General features: G+C 43.3%; 1 protein-coding gene across 5 annotated transcripts in view; it reads left to right on the top strand.

Annotated features, from left to right (window-relative positions):
• lrfn1 (leucine rich repeat and fibronectin type III domain containing 1) overlaps positions 1–16,321 on the top strand; it is a 173,799-nt gene that overhangs the window by 99,919 nt on the left and 57,559 nt on the right. For 4 of the 5 annotated variants that reach the window (XM_072690826.1, XM_072690827.1, XM_072690828.1 and 1 more), the window contains one exon: positions 3,132–3,180. The exons of the other annotated variant lie outside the window; for it this stretch is intronic. The gene's annotated coding sequence lies outside the window, so the exon portion shown is untranslated. The remainder of the gene's footprint in view (positions 1–3,131; positions 3,181–16,321) is intronic. 5 annotated transcript variants of the gene reach the window in all.

Below are 16,321 nucleotides of genomic sequence, written 5' to 3'. Positions count from 1 at the left end.
TTCCCTAAGGAGGACATTGGAGGATTGGGAGAGCGTAGTCTGCATCTCTCCCTCTAGGTTATTTGAAGAAATTCTACCATAAAAAAGGCCTTAAATGCCATTTTATCTGCATGTGAAGTTCAACACAAGTCCACTGGGACATATATTGGCCATGTGCTGGAAATCTCTTGGGTTTGATAGAGACGGTTCCTGGAAGTTCACTGCACTGCATGAAAAAGATTTATCATGTGTGGTAGAGCTACTGTGCAGATGCAAATTTGCTCCTCATGGTACAAAGGTACAGCATGGTCCTTTAGGTCCTCCTGTTTGCATTAAAGGTCACAATAGCATCCCTTAAAGCGACAGTCTGTAAGTTTTGGGGATTTAGAGACCTCTCTGGTGAGAGTGTGTAATTGCTCCAAACTGGTGGATGAGTACTTTTAAAATGTGTGTGGTGGTGCGGTCTACTTCCAGAACAGATGAATCTGATCGTTGCAGGGTTTATATTCATTGAGTCAATCAGTAGAGTCGTTTGGAGTGGAGCATTGGTTATCATTCTTATTTGCATAATAGCTGTATTTCCACACCGTGGACAGCAACTACGTACAACAAATGTAGAAAACCAAAAAAATAGGTAGTACAGGTGGTGTTTACTAAACAACAACAGCAAGACTAGCGTCTGAAATTGTGTGAGAAGAGTGGCTAGCTGTTAGCAAGCTAGCCAGCTAAGTTGCTAAACAACAGTGACAGCCTGGCTGCCTGTTTTAGTAGCTAGTCCTAAAAAAAAATATAATATCCGACCTGCTCAACAAGAAATAAATTGAACCGTACAGCTCACAGAGCTCTCGCCTGCTTTCACAAGCCTAGCCATTGTTTATCCTGGTGTTAGCCAGGATGCTGTCACGCTCTCTTCATGTCTAATGCTGAGTTTCTTTGGTTTGACTGCGGGTGAATGAACAGATGAAGGCCGAGTTAGCCGTTCTGATGTCACCACGTTCGCAGTAGCTCTCGCAGTAGTCGTCCTGTTCGTATTAGCACAATTAGCAGCGCCGCTTTTGCGCAGCTAACCAGCAAACGGTGCCGGATCCTCGTTTAGAGGCTGTGCATGAGACGCAAGTACGTAAAGATGTGACGTGGTCTGAAAACTCTTGGGAAAACCTACCAGACCACTCTATGTTTTTTCAAACGACCTCTTAGAATTAGAGGTTGCAGGGATGGTCGCTCAGCACACTGGTAGCATTCATTACATCATAGTATTCATAGTATCCATCCCGTATGATCTCTCTCTCTCTATCTCTCGCTCCACTTTCCCTCATTCCCTCCCTCCACTGCCGCTCTGACCGCACAGTCTGAGAGATGCTTCGGCCTTTAATTGGGTTACTAGTTTTATCCTCCATTACGGTGCATTAGCCTGATCGCCCAACCCCCCTTGTATCCTACATCTGCATCGCGGCAATAACACCGCACTGCCGGCCTGCTCTCCCAGCTGTTTAAGTGCACGGGATCGGCCTGCAGATAAGTCATTCACTATCCCTTGCTGCCTGCGGGGATTGCATAAAGGCCGGCCTACATGCAGTGCAACTCCTGCCATGCTAGAGCACAAATTAGAGGCTGTGGAGCTCATCTGGATTGTGCTCGCATCTACTAGAGACCTGGTGACAGTTGCATGCATTACTCGAGTGGCTGTTCGGTGGAATGTGGCCAAAAATACCCTCTTTCTCCCTCTCTTATTTGCTGCCCCTATCTCTCTCCATCTTTCATCTCTGTCTCTTTCCCAGAGAGACAGGAGATTTGTCCAGCCCGCAGTTTAAGAGGTAATTATCTAAATGATCTAAAGAAGCAGGTGAATGATTACAACAGTGACCTTTTTACCCAATCACATTCTGCAGAAACACACATTGGATCAATGTTATTTTTCTTCTCCATCCCATTAAACCCCAAACCTCATTATTGTTCTTTTCCTCCTCGCTTTCGCTCTCCCTTGTTTGCTGCCCTGTCTCTCTCCCGCGTTGTGCTTTATTTCTCCCCGGTCGCCAATGGATCGACAATTACCCAACCCATACATATGCTCCCCCCATCACAAGCAACTGAAAGAGGGGGAAGGCCGACACACACCTCCTCAGACACATCCGCAGCCAGGCAGCCATCGCCTGTTTTCCCAACTGCCGCCGATGATGATGCAGCGCCACTGGGCAACCCACTCGCTCTGAGGAAAGCACTATGTACCTGGCTCAATTGAGCAAAGTCAATTGCGCTCTCTCGAGTTCTGCCTGCCGGTGGCAACTACCAGCATTACTGGGATTTGAATCCTCTGGTCATGGTGACAAAGCCTTATTCTGCTGGACCACCCAAGGCCCTTCTTTGTGTCTTTTGTTGATAAACTTGCAACTACGGTGGGCTTGGATTTTTCCCATCTGTTTTCAGAGCGTGAGCATACACAGCTCCCCCACCCTGTGGCTCTCTTAATTGCCAATGGGGGAATGAGTTTATTTGGCCGTGTACTAGATATAGACACAGTACAGAAATTTTACATATCGTAATTTAAGTACCGTGGTATACAGTATTACCGTTGTGCCGTCAAACCCAGCTGCAGTTGGGTTCAGAGCGTATTTTGCCGGGATAGTGATGGTTCAGGCAGAATGTTGTCAGGACACAGGAGTCAGGTTTAGACAGAAGGCTTCACACATTCCTTCTTGTTTGCTCTTTCCACCACCTACTTTTTTCCTTCACCGTGGAACAGACTGAACAGCGGCAGACACTGGATAAGGGGCGCGAATATAAATAATTCAGCCCCGTTTCCCGCAGCCGCCCAGTTGCTGCCTTTTGTCCGACCACTTTCCTTCCGTTTCTTCCCCTGTCGATCCAAAAATGGCAGATGGAAGTAAACAGTGACCAAAGCTCCTTCTCTCTGCTATCGTAAAGACGTGAAGACGTTCCGAGAAGTTCACGAATCAGAAGTCACGTCGCGGAAAAGGGAAAATCAGTGTGTATTTGTGTGTGCAAGCTCAGATGATCTCCGAGTAAGAAAAGAGATGAGAAAAAGAATGTGTGTGTGTGTGGGTGTGTGTGTGTGTGTGTGGTGCAGTGGTGGGATGCAGCATTCATAAATATTCATGTTGTCTCTGTTTGCTTTTGTGTGTTTGTGTTTGCAGGCCCTCAGACGCTGATGGTTCCCGAGGGACTCTCGCTCCATCGCAGAGGGTAGGAGGGGCTTTACTCATCTGCTTTATTCTGAGCCTGGATGGGTGACATAGGCAGCGTATCCACCCAGGGTGTTTACACTACCATTCAAAAGTTTGGAACCACCACTTTCGGTAGTATAAGACCCCGACTAAGCAGAATGCTAGCCAGAACAGCTGTCTGTTAGCTAACTTGGTGGCTGTTGGCTGGCTCCAGTGCAATACAATCCACTGTGAAACTTCAGACGGCATGCATGTTATGGCTGATCAGCTCAATTTGGGCTAAGGAAGGAAACATAACACACAACTGAAGACATCGATTAGCCAGATCAGTAAGAATGAAACCCAAAATCTGCAGGGCTGTAGATTGCCAGCAGGGCTGTAGGTCACTACCAGCCACTGATACGTCAAACTGGGCAAATCTTATTTCTTATAGCCCCCACAGAGGGGAACGTTTGCAGTGACCTTCAGAATTATTGGCACCTTTATCTGGCATTATAAGAGTGCAGTCAACAAAGCGAGAGTGCACACAGTACTCAACGAAGGCGTGCCAATAAGGATATGCATTTTTTAACAGAAAAATGTTTAGACTTTCCCATTGATTTTCTTTCTGTTGAATAATTGTACCGCACTGGAAGATTAAATTTCTCATTTTCAGTGTCAGATTAAGCTGATAAACAACAAAGAGCTTTTCCTTCTCCTCTTTTAGCAAGGCTGCTAATATTTCTAGAGGGTGCTTTATATTTCTCTCCTGGGCTTTCCAGGTCCCCCAAGGGCTGGACGCCTTGAAACACCTCTTCTAGCATTAGACAACCTGCCTGATATTGCGTAGGTGCCCCTTGTACCACTATAACAGCTCTGATTTGTCAAGCTCTAGTCTCCACAAGACCTCCCGAAGGCATTCTAAGGTACATGGCACCAAGATGTTAGCAGCAGATCCTGTAAGCAAGTTCTCCAAGTTGTGAGGTTGGGCCTCCATTGGGTGCCCATGACCCTGTCACTTTTGGCAGGTACTGACCACGGCATACCTGGAAACACTCCACAAGCTTTCCAATGACATTGTGTAATCTTTGAAAAGATGTGGTGGACCTTTGTGAGTTTTGGAAGGGAAGAAGCACTTGCTAGCCTCAGGGCTTCCAGCTAGATCAAGAAAACCGCGGCTGGGCTCGACAGTGCTAATTGGTGCCCATAACCGTCCAAAGCTTGTTAGCTACATTAGCTACATTAACAAGACCTGCCTGATGTTCGGAAGGTGTCCTGACGGTCGCTTAGCGTCACGATTTCTGCCCTTGTCAGAGGCGTTTCCAGCTACAGAGGTGGGCCAATGTAGTGTTGGGAGTCAAGGACCCCCAAGGACTCTTATTGGAGTAGCACAGCATACTCAACCCAGACTAGGACGTGACCTCCAGTGTGGTTGCTCCCTGGCAGGAAGTGCCGCCATCCATTGCGCCACACCAACCATAGACCCTCGTATCCTTGCGCTTGCCCATTTTTCCTGCTTCCAACACATCACCCTCAAGATCTATGGAACAGTGGATGTTCTCGAGGGCGACTGGAGCACCAGTCTACTGCTGCTGCTTGTGTTAGTTTGCTGATGATTGAATCCATCCACAAGATCTCCCAAGTGTGCTGTCCAGCAACCTGCAGTGAATGAGCAGCTCGGCTTGAGCTAACACTACCATAGATGGGTCAAAGGGTCAAGCTAACCATAATCGAGTGAATTGTGCCGAGATTGTGCCGATTTCCCCCGGTTCTCCCATGGTTCGCCGTCGCTCAATGGTTCTCAGTCGTTCCCCTCTCTCTCTCTCTCTCTCTCTCTCTCTCTCTTGTTTCCCATGGTCAGTGGTGCGTTTCACATGGATGGGCTGTGAATATTTAAGTGCGCCCTTTAACATTTCAGCAGGCCTGCTCCAGATTTGCGGAGGTGACACGCGTCTCCCCCTTCCCCCGACGCTCCTCACTCCGATACATTATAAATGTCCAGAGTGCCGTGAAAGGCCACGTGTTTGCCAGCTTTAACTACTCCGCTCGGACTCCCCGGACACTCAGAGAGGCTACTTTTCTTTCCCTGACGCAGGTTGTTATCCCGCCGTATGTTCTCCCGTCATGTTTTCAATAATGGATCTCGAGGTGGTGTGAAGTGGCTTTCTGCTCCAGGGCAGGTTTTGGCATAAGAGTGTGTTAGCACTAGGTGTGTGAGTGTGTGTTGTGTGTAAGTGGGGAAAGGGGTATGTGTGTAGGTGAGTGCTTATTCAAGGCTTCTTCTTACAAAATAAAGGCTGTATGTCTCGGTTAAGGCAGCAACAGTCTGTACTGTTCTGGGAAGGCTTTACACTAGATATTGGAACACTGCTCCACAGCTGAAAGCTGGTGGGGGGGGGCTTTATATCCCCTCTAGCTCACGGCTGGCCTGGAGTGTCCCGTTCAATTCTTGATTTTCATCCATTCGTCCTGCAGAAGGTTCCTAGTTCTGTGGAATTCTTGAGTCATCTTGGATTCTTGGCGACTGGGAGGGCCATGGTAAAACCTTCAGTTTGGGCCTCTCAAGGTGGTCCACTGTGGATTTTGGATGTAGAGGTGAGAGATCAATTATAGGGCAATTTGTCCCTCTTCCAGTGCAGTGTTCATTATGCCACTGGCTGCAGCACAAACCCGAACCATGTGACCTCAATATATTATCTTGTGGCCTCAATATTTTATCTTGTGGCCTCCATATATTATCTAGTGACCTCAATATATTATCTTTTGGCCTCAATATATTATCTAATGACCTCAATATATTATTCTGTGATCTCAGTATATTATCTAGTGACCTCAATATGTTATCTTGTGACCTCAATATATTATCTAGTGACCTCAATATATTATCTTGTGGCCTCCACATAGTATCTTGTGACCTCAATATGTTATCTTGTGGCCTCCATATATTATTTTTTGGCCTCAATATATTATCTTGTGACATCAATATGTTATCTTGAGGCCCCAGTTTATTATCCTGTGGTCTCAGTATATTATCTAGTGACCTCAATATATTATCTTGTGGCCTCAATATATTATCTTGTGGCCTCAGTATATTATCTTGCATTCTCAGTATATTATCCAGTGGTCTCAGTATATTATCTTATAGCCTCAATATATTATCTGCATCATTGTCAAGAAAGTAAATTTTCAAAGCCAGTCAATTTGATTTGAAGTTGTTACTTTGTTGCAACAGCTGGGTGCTGTTGCTAGGTTACCCAAGTGAACAAGGTAATACAAAAAGGAATGATCAATGATCATTCCTACAAAAAGGAATGATCAAATAAGATTTAAAAACAGATTGACCGGCTCTGATTTTACTGTCAGATTAAATGAAGACTTTCTTAGTCCACCCACTGGCCACTTTATTAGAAACATCTGTTTAGTAGGATCATTATCCTGCAGTTGTTCCCTCTTCCAGTACAGTATTTAATGTGCCACTGGCTGCAGCGCAAACCTGATCCATTTACCTCAGTGCTTAACAGTTGGAAAGGTGTTCTTTGCAGGAAAATCTGAGATCTTTTTGACCAGGCCAAATTGTAACGTGCCATTTTACTAGTCAGTAACTATCATTGATTATTCAGTAACGACCATAAAACTAACATGTCTTTGAGGTAGGTATGAGAACGAGGAACTGAATCCTGAGCCACTGTACAGACCCTTAGGGCTTTACAGGGTTTGATGAAGCACTTGTGTCTTCCAGTGTTTTACAGAACTGAACCTCAAAGTCAACATTTCAATATACAGTACAGTGCAGCACCCCCCCTCCCCCATCATTCTGTCTCTCAACCTGACTCCCACTCCCTCCCCTGATGCATTCCCATATGTGACTGCAGTGTTCATTAGCATGGCATCATGCAAACACCTTCCATATGGGGGTTGGAGAGGGGGTTTGGAGTCTAATGGGATGAAGGCATGAAGGTAAAAGTGACACTAATCCAGTGTGTGTTTGTGTGGGCTGTGGAGTGTGATTGATTGGTTGCTCACCTGCTTTAGATCATCTCTCTCTCGCGCTCTCTCTCACTTTTTCTCACTCTTGTTGACATGACAGCTGCCACAATTCTGCCTTTTCTAGATAAACGTACCAAAATAGCTGATAAGAAGCAGCAGATATGCTTCATATCCGTACCAACACAACACCCTACCCTGCTTAGAAATACACCATGAACTAACAGTGGGACAGTTAACGCTCTCGGTATCACAATGTCTTCTTGTCTGTAAGTGCTAATTACTTATAATATGATAATATGAAGGGTACCAACATAGGGAGCTCAATACACAAGCATGAGCACTAAATAATGCATTAATAAAGCAGCACTGCAGGATTTATGGACAGCGAATGGTGTTAATTGAAAGAGAACAGTTATTAATAGGTGTTGAAGTAAATGCCGCTGTGTTAGCATACAGGGCCTTACACTAACGTGATGGACATGTAGTATCATTAGCAAAGTCATAAACCGTACAAGACAAACATCAAGTTATTAGTATTAGAATGAGGACTAATGTTTGACATCAATATTTTATCTTGTGGCCTCAAAATGTTATCTTGTGGGCTCAATATAATATTTTGTGGCCTCAAAATGTTATCTTGTGGGCTTAATATAATATTTTGTGGCCTCAATATGTTATATGATGGTCTCAATATATTGTCATGTGGTCTCAGTGTGTTATCTTGTGGTCTCGACATATTATCTTGTGGCCTCAATATGTTATATGATGGACTCAGTATATTATCATGTGGTCTCAGTGTGGTATCTTGTGCTCTCAATATATTAACTTCTTGTCTCAGTGTGTTATCTTGTAGTCTCATTATATTATCTTGTGGTCTCAATATATTATCATGTGGTCTCAAAATATTGTCATGTGATTTCAGTATATTATAATGTGGTCTCAGTATATTATCTTGTGCTCTCAATATATGATCATGTGGTCTCAGTGTGTTATCTTGTAGTCTTGACATATTATCTTGTGGTCTCATTATATTATCTTGTGGTCTCAAGATATTATCATGTGGTCTCAATATATTATCTTGTGGTCACAGTGTGTTATCTTGTGCTCTCAATATATTATCTTGTGGTCTCAATATGTTATATGATGGACTCAGTATATTATCTTGTGGTCTCGACATATTATCTTGTGGCCTCAATTTGTTATATGATGGACTCAGTATATTATCTTGTGGTCTCAATATATTGTCATGTGATCTCAGTATATGATATTGTGGTCTCAGTATATTATCTTGTGCTCTCAATATTTTATCATGTGGTCTCAGTGTGTTATCTTGTGGTCTCGACATATTATCTTGTGGCCTCAATATGTTATATTGTAATATCAGTATATTATATTGTGGTCTCAGTATATTATATTGTGGTCTCAGTATATTATCTTGTGGCCTCAGTATATTATCATGTGGTCTCAGTGTGTTATCTTGTGTTCTCGACATGTTATCTTGTGGCCTCTATATATTAGCTTGTGGCTTAAATTTGTTATATGATGGCCTCAGTATATTATATTGTCGTCTCAGTATATTATCTTGTGGTCTCAGTGTGGTATCTTGTGGTCTCAATATATTGTCATGTGGTCTCATTATATTATCTTGTGGCCTCTATATATTATCTTGTGACCTCAATATGGGATATGATGGTCTTAGTATATTGTCTTGTGGTCACAATATATTATCTTATGGCCTCGATATATTATTTCCTGGCCTTAAAATGTAATTTATCTAACGTTCAGGCAACCAAGCGGTCTTCAGTAACATTGTTATTAATATCATCATCATGAAAGTAAAATGTTCAAAGCCAGTCAACTTGATTTGAAGTTGTTACTTTGTTGCAACAGCTGGGTGCTGTTGCTAGGTTACCCAAGTGAATAAAGGAATACAAAAAGGAATGATTCTAATGAAATTACAGACATCAAACAAGATCTAAAAATAGGGGTAGAATATAACCTACTGGTAACGGACCATAAATAGATTGACTGGCTCTGATTTTGCTGTCAGACTGAAATAAGACATTCTTAGTTCCTGACCACTCGTTTTACTTCACTGGTCACTTTATTAGAAACACCTGCTTTCTTTTACATCCACACACTGGTCACTTTATTAGAAACACATACTATCTTGTATACTATCCTGTGCTATTTTATGCCTCCTCACTGTCCACTTAATTGAAAACACCTACTATCTTGTATTTACACACACTGGCCACTTTATTAGAAACCCCAACCATGTACTTCCACTCATTCCCCATTCACTGTTGGTCAGTTTCTGACCACATGTACGCTGTTGACCAGGTGCTTTTTGGGTGCCTAATGCAAACTGTGCACCAACAGATGGACTACAGTTTTTGAACCGTACACCAGTGAGGTGGAACTCAAACAGAGGGGTTTCTGATAAAGTGGCCGGTGTGTGCGTCTGCTTACGAGTGTGTGTAATCCTTCTGCCTGTGCTGTCCTGTTCCAGTCCAGCTTTAGCATGACAACAACAAGCTCCACCAGCTGGGCTGCCCACTACTCCCCACCCCCACCCCCACTCCAGCATGTCCACCACAGCGGCCGGCTTATGGAGGCTTTCCTGCCTTTAATGGAATGTCCCAGTGTTTTTCAGCCTAATCTTCAACCTGGTCTTCAGTATCACACGCTTGATTACCACGTGCAGTAATTCAGAAGAGTGTCCCTGCATTTATGAAAGAGCAGAAAAGCCGTTCACTGGAAACGAGCTTATAATAGAAGCCAGCGGTCAGTTGCTTCTGGCTGCAAGCGGGCTTCTGCTACAGTGGCTCCTTTTATAGATTTGACACGCTTCTACACCTCTGTTATTGGGAAAGGAACATCACAGAGGGCTTGGATTTTTATTTAAATATCGATCATCTCTGTATTTAATCTTTAGAATATTAAATATTAAAGAATATATGTATATACAGTCACAAACTAAAAGGACAAAAGTATTGGGACACCTGCTAGTTCATTGTTTCTCCTGAATTTGTATTTAATAGAGTTGATCCTGCCTTTGTTGAAGTAACTGTCTCTACTGTCTAAGAAACAAGGCTTTCTACTACATTTTGGATGAGCATTGCTGTGAGGATTTGATTGCATTCAGTGACAGAAGCATTAGTAAGGTCAGGATGTTGACCTAACATCCCCAGCTCCCCTCAAACCCCTCCAACTCATCCCAAAAGAACTGGATGAAGCTCCACTACCATCACTCCAGAGAACACAGTTCTTCCACTGCTCCACAGCTCAATGCTGGAGGGGGGAGGGGGGTTTATACCCCTCTATAGCCCACGTCTAGCATTAGGCATGATGCCAATATTAGATTCCTGTTAATCTGCTAACATCACACCGAGTTTTCACCTCATTATCGTTTATTAAAAACTGAATGAGTTTCATGGAGTATTAAAAAATAGCAAATTAGACCAATAATTAATATACTGCTGCTTTATGTTAACCTGACTAGATCTGACTGTGAGTTTTTAATGAAACTACCTCCACCATGTTTGGAGGCTGTACTTTAGCCTGGCTAGCTCTCACTGTGAGTTGTTGATGAAACTACCTCCACCATGTTTGGAGGCTGTACTTTAGCCTGGCTAGCTCTCACTGTGAGTTGTTGATGAAACTACCTCCACCATGTTTGGAGGCTGTACTTTAGCCTGGCTAGCTCTCACTGTGAGTTGTTGATGAAACTACCTCCACCATGTTTGGAGGCTGTACTTTAGCCTGGCTAGCTTTCACTGTGAGTTGTTGATGAAACTACCTCCACCATGTTTGGAGGCTGTACTTTAGCCTGACTAGCTCTCACTGTTAGTTGTTGATGAAACTACCTTCACTATGTACCTGAATGTTGTAAAAATTGTCAGATGGCGTTGCTATGGGAATATGAGAAGATGGCTGAACTACATAAAAAGTCCATGTTACATCTTACCACCTTCTGAAGCTCTAGAGTGATTTGCTAAGAAAAAAGATATAAATTTAGAAAAGCCCAAGAATGCGAAAGAAAGTTCAGATCAGTTTAGCTGCAAAATGCTGAGATGATTACGCTGTGCTTCGGACCAAACTGCAAGACGAGGCTTACCTTCATGGAACGTTAGTTTTAGATCTTTTGTGCTGGTGTGTGTGTGTGTGTGCACGAGAGTGTGTGTGTCTATGATCGGATGCTGTGCATCATGAGCTGCTCCAGCAGGGCGTGACAAGAGACAGAAACCCTCAATAAATCTTATTTCATGCAGAGATGCACCTCGTCCCTGCCCCCGCTCGGCGTACGGACCGGCCAGATTGTGCTGAGGCAGAGGAATTCGAGCTGAATACTGATCAATGCATCATGATGAGAGAGAGAGTGAGTGAGAGAGAGGGGAGAACATCCATAGATGAGCATATTAAAGAAAGGTGGATGCAGTTTATAGCCCTTTAACAAGAAATAAAACATATCCAGAGAGCCCATTAAAACCATTCAGCTCTGCACTTCCAGCCCTGAACTGGCACCCTTTGCTCCCATAAGGAAATCTGATTTGATAAAAAAAAGATTGGACATATATTTTGAATTGAGTATGTACATATATGTTGAGAATAAGCTCCCCAGACAAAAGTTTAAGTTTAAGTAGTAGTAACTTCAGGCTCCTGCAGGTGGAGCCCCATGAGGAGGATTGAGCTAGAAACATCTACATGGTGTGTGACGGGACTCAGACTTTGAGAGTACTTTTGAGTACAGTGCATTTGGGCGTGGCCAAAGACCACAGTGTGAAGGAAGTAGCTGAATCTGCAGGTGCATGAAAGCATACGGTCATAAGGTTCTACCAGCTGTGGCAGAACTCCCAGTCTAAAATTCCAGGCTTCCTTCACCACCAATGTCTGTCCATTAGTTTTACCTTTCAGTCACATTTCAGTTACGGTGGAATGAAATCCCTCCTTTTAGACAATCATTAACGTCTGCTTTGTGACCCATTTTCCACACATCCAGTGAGACACTCCCTGCACTGTACTGCACTCTTCTCAAAGTCTGAGTTCTGTCACACACCCGGCAGGTATTTATGGAAAGATTATTCTCGTGAAGCACCATCTGCAGGAACCTAAAATTCCTACCACCTTAAACATGCAAGGTGGCTAATCTTTTATCTGGGGGGGCTTATATAAAGTATATGTAAAATACATACCATCACTGTACTGCAAAACCTTGTTTTTCCATTGTTCCTTGTTTGACATGATGTGAATCTGGCGGTCGTTCTTATGTTGTGTCCAAATTGGCTAAAGTATATATTCTATATTTGGAAATGTTAAATATTTTGGCATATATGTAACATATATTTCAATACGTATATAGAACATATATAAGGGGAATTCTATATATTCTTGTGAAATATGTCAAGAGGAATGTTTATAGTGCCATATATCAGATTTTGTTTTTTACATTGTGTTCAAATTGGCTAAAGTATATGTTCTATGTTTGGAAATGTTAAATATTTTGGCATATGTGTTACATATATTTCAATACGTATATTGAATATAAGGAGAATTTCATATATTTTTGTGAAATATGTCAGGTGGAATGTTTATAGTGCCATATATCAGATTTTGAATGAAGTGCCATTTTTTTGTGGAATGCTTCTTGACTAATCAAATTCTGTAAGTTGGCCACATGGACAAGGGATGACAGGGATGTCCTTTGTTTCCTTTTATTTTCAATTTTTAGCTTGAGGCACTGTCCTTGTAGACATTTTTTGCACTATGGTCATTTAAAGCACAAAAAGGCAACTTCCAGGATTTACTTACTTCCATTGGTTGTGAACTTGCAGCAAAAAAAAATCAAAAAACAGTCACCTTGATTGTAGAATTGACCAAAGTTTATAATGATAAATAATTTCACTCCAAAAAATCTTCAGAAAGATGTTGCAGACCCTTTGTGTTCTACTGTACCATGACACCTGCATAAATATGACGAGGAAATTGTGCCACTGTAGCTTTAGAATGTGTACTCACTGAGACCACTGAGACTCATAAGTGTCGTTCTGTGTATTTTCCGTAGGCTTAATCGAATGCGGCAATATCAGTGCTGTATGGAGATGGATAACACCTTTGTGCTGTGGGATCTGTGAATTTAATCAGCAAAGCTTTGGTGTGAAATGTCAGATACTTCTTCACTGTGTATTTGTGTGTATTTAGCACTTCGCGCAATCTAATGTCCCTAATAAGGTGGCACACCATACTGTTTAGCTACAGTCATACAGGCAAGGACACAGAAGGCCCCCACAAAGCCAGGAATACATGCCACACGCCAGTGTGTAAGCAGTATTTTGGATCACACCACAGATGCTCGCATCTCCTCCGAGCGCAGGCGTTGGCGGTGCCAGGTATCATGGCAACATCGCCACGGTAACTGCTGTGTATCTGCGAACAACTGGAATCAAAAGGCGTGGCGAGATTATAGACGTAAGCTGGAGGAAATTGCAGAAGCGTCTTTCAGGAATTAGGCAAATGTGAAGTGTAATCCATGGCAGAAAACGATGTCCTTACAAGCATATTGTGGGTGATTCGCCTCGGCCAGGACGGGCGCATTCAACATTCCAAACGGGATGGTTTCGAATTTGTAATTCGCCCAAGACAGATCTGACTCCTTCGTGCCAATTTCCTGGCAAATAAGATGCAAGGGTTGAGTGTAACCATATTCCATAAAAGCATATTCAGATGATTCAGCCTCTGCCAGCACAGCTCATGCCCATAATGTTTTCAGGGGGCACACAGTTCCTACCAGTGCCACTGGCTAGCTGACATCGCGACAGCAGTGAAATGGCTTAGTTCTGTGGTCTTCAGCTCCTACACAGCAGGGCTGGCGTCCACCACAGTGATTTCCTTGCTCTGCAACACTTTAGTCAAGTCAGCAGTTAGTTAGCAGGCTAAATTGCTGTGTTTGAGAAGAGCAGTGGCCAAACTGTGCTAGGCACCAGCCCTCCTGGATCAGGGGTAATTCCTCTCTCTTGTCCACGCACATGGTGGAGGTACGCAAGTCTGCCAGCTCACAGCTGGTCAGTCAGCACAAAATGAGTCAGTCAGCTCTCACATCCAAGTTCACTCAGCAATTATGCGATGTTTCAGCCACAGTTTGAGAAGATATCCCGGCCTGGTACCAGGTGATCTACCACCCTGCAGAGTTGAGCTCTCTGAGACCTGGTAACGTTTAGAGTTATAGGTTGGATTGGTTCATCTCCAAAACGAGGATTAGAACCCATATACTAAACCTTTTGTGGCAGGAGCCTAAAGGCCTAGTTGATACAACTCATGTGTGGAAAATTCTTTACTCTGCCTTGAAAACTGAGCGAAATTTGCTCATATTCCACAGCCATGTTCTTCACAGTTCTAATTTCTGGCCTACAGTTCCAGGCTTCTTATCTCAGAAAAGTACTTCCTCTCTGTACTTGTTTTATGTAAAAATCAAATCCTCTGAACAAACTTGCTCAAAAATAAAAGCAGACTCAGAGTTCACACTCTCAGATTGGTTGATGGGGTGTTGGAGACAGCAGCTTGGAAGTGGGATCAACTACCGGGGAGATAATTGGGCGAACGTTGTGTGTATAGATAGATAGATGTTGGAGACATTCTGCTCTAGTCTTGAGAAACAACTGGGGTTTCTATTTTTACACGCCTCTGCTAGTCACTGCTAGGTTCACAGTGTTCCAGCATAGCTCTACTGTCAGAAACTGACCAGTGGACTGGTCCTGGAGGGCCAGGGTCCAGCGCAGTTTGGTTAAATTCTCAGCTCAAATGTAATTACCAACAGGGCAATGCACAGATGAGTTGAACCAGGTGTTTGATCAAGGAAATCACCAAATTTTTACTAGACACCCACCGTCCAGGTGGACTGGTACCCTGGACTTGGGGTTTGCTCACAAGCAAGTTGACTCCAAGGGAGGTGTTAATAACAAAAGTGACCAGTCTTTAAAGACATGCACCATTGGCCAGGAAGGTGTCCAACTGGAGATCATGGGGATTCTGCAATCTGAAGTGACAGAGTCCATAGCGGGCAGACGGGCATTTTGCTCCACTGCACGCCTTTATGGATTTGACCTAAAAGGGTCGTGGCCAATGAGGCGTGGGGCCTTTATTGAAGATTGCACTTAGAGGAGCATTTGTTTCAATATTGCCCATCAACGTGACCTGACCTACCCACCTGGATCCGCATCGAGGGCCCCACCTGCACGTCGAGGCGTCCCACAGCTCAACTTGCCCTTGGGGAAAATGGTCGGGGGTCAGCTGTGCCTCCTGTTTTAATGACCTGCCATGTTTTTTTTGTTCCCGTGACAGCCGGTCACAATGCTGAGTGATTGGTAGCATTAACGTTACATGCTCCCAATTTGTACAGTGATGCGGATCCTGTGGTACCGGAGGGTGATGAATATTAAAATGCTGATTGATGCTGATCCAATACCCGTGGGAAAAGGCCATGTATGGAACAGAAAGTTGGACATAGGCTGTTTAGAATATGTGAAGTAAATAATTATCAAATTTGGGATCAGAATAACACATGAATCTGATCCAATTCTGCAAGACTCTTTAGCCTGAAATAAATAAAGTGAGGTGAGGCAGATTTGGTGTACACTAATGCGCTATTAGCATATAGCATGATGAACTATTAGCATATAGCATATAAAGCATACCTAGACTTCTTACATCTTTTTACACATCGAGCATCTTGGGTATGCTGGTGTTCGACCAGCATGTTCAAGCTTGGTCAAACAATCTGGTCTAGATGGGTCAGGTTGATCATACAGAAACAACCCTATGCTGGTCAAGACTTAAGCTGGTTAACCTGCTTAGTTTCCAATAAAGTGGCCAGTAAAGAAAGACAAGATAGCAAATGTTTCTAATAAAGTGGCCACTGAGTGGAAGCACAAGATTAAGTGTTTCTAATAAAGTGGCCAGTGAGGAAACACAAGATAGCAAGTGTTTCTAATAAAGTGGCCACTGAGTGGAAGCACAAGATAGCAAGTGTTTCTAATAAAGTGGCCAGTAAGGAAGTACAAGATAGCAAGTGTTTCTAATAAAGTGGCCAGTAAGGAAGTACAAGATAGCAAGTGTTTCTAATAAACTGGCGAGTAAGGAAAGACAAGATAGCAAGTGTTTCTAATAGAGTGTCCAGGGAGGATGTACAAGATAGTAGA

Source organism: Salminus brasiliensis, chromosome 11 (assembly GCF_030463535.1).
Source record: "Salminus brasiliensis chromosome 11, fSalBra1.hap2, whole genome shotgun sequence".
Lineage (NCBI taxonomy): Eukaryota > Metazoa > Chordata > Actinopteri > Characiformes > Bryconidae > Salminus > Salminus brasiliensis.
The sequence above is the reverse complement of the archived record's forward strand: the minus strand, read 5'-3'. Positions and strand labels throughout refer to the sequence as shown.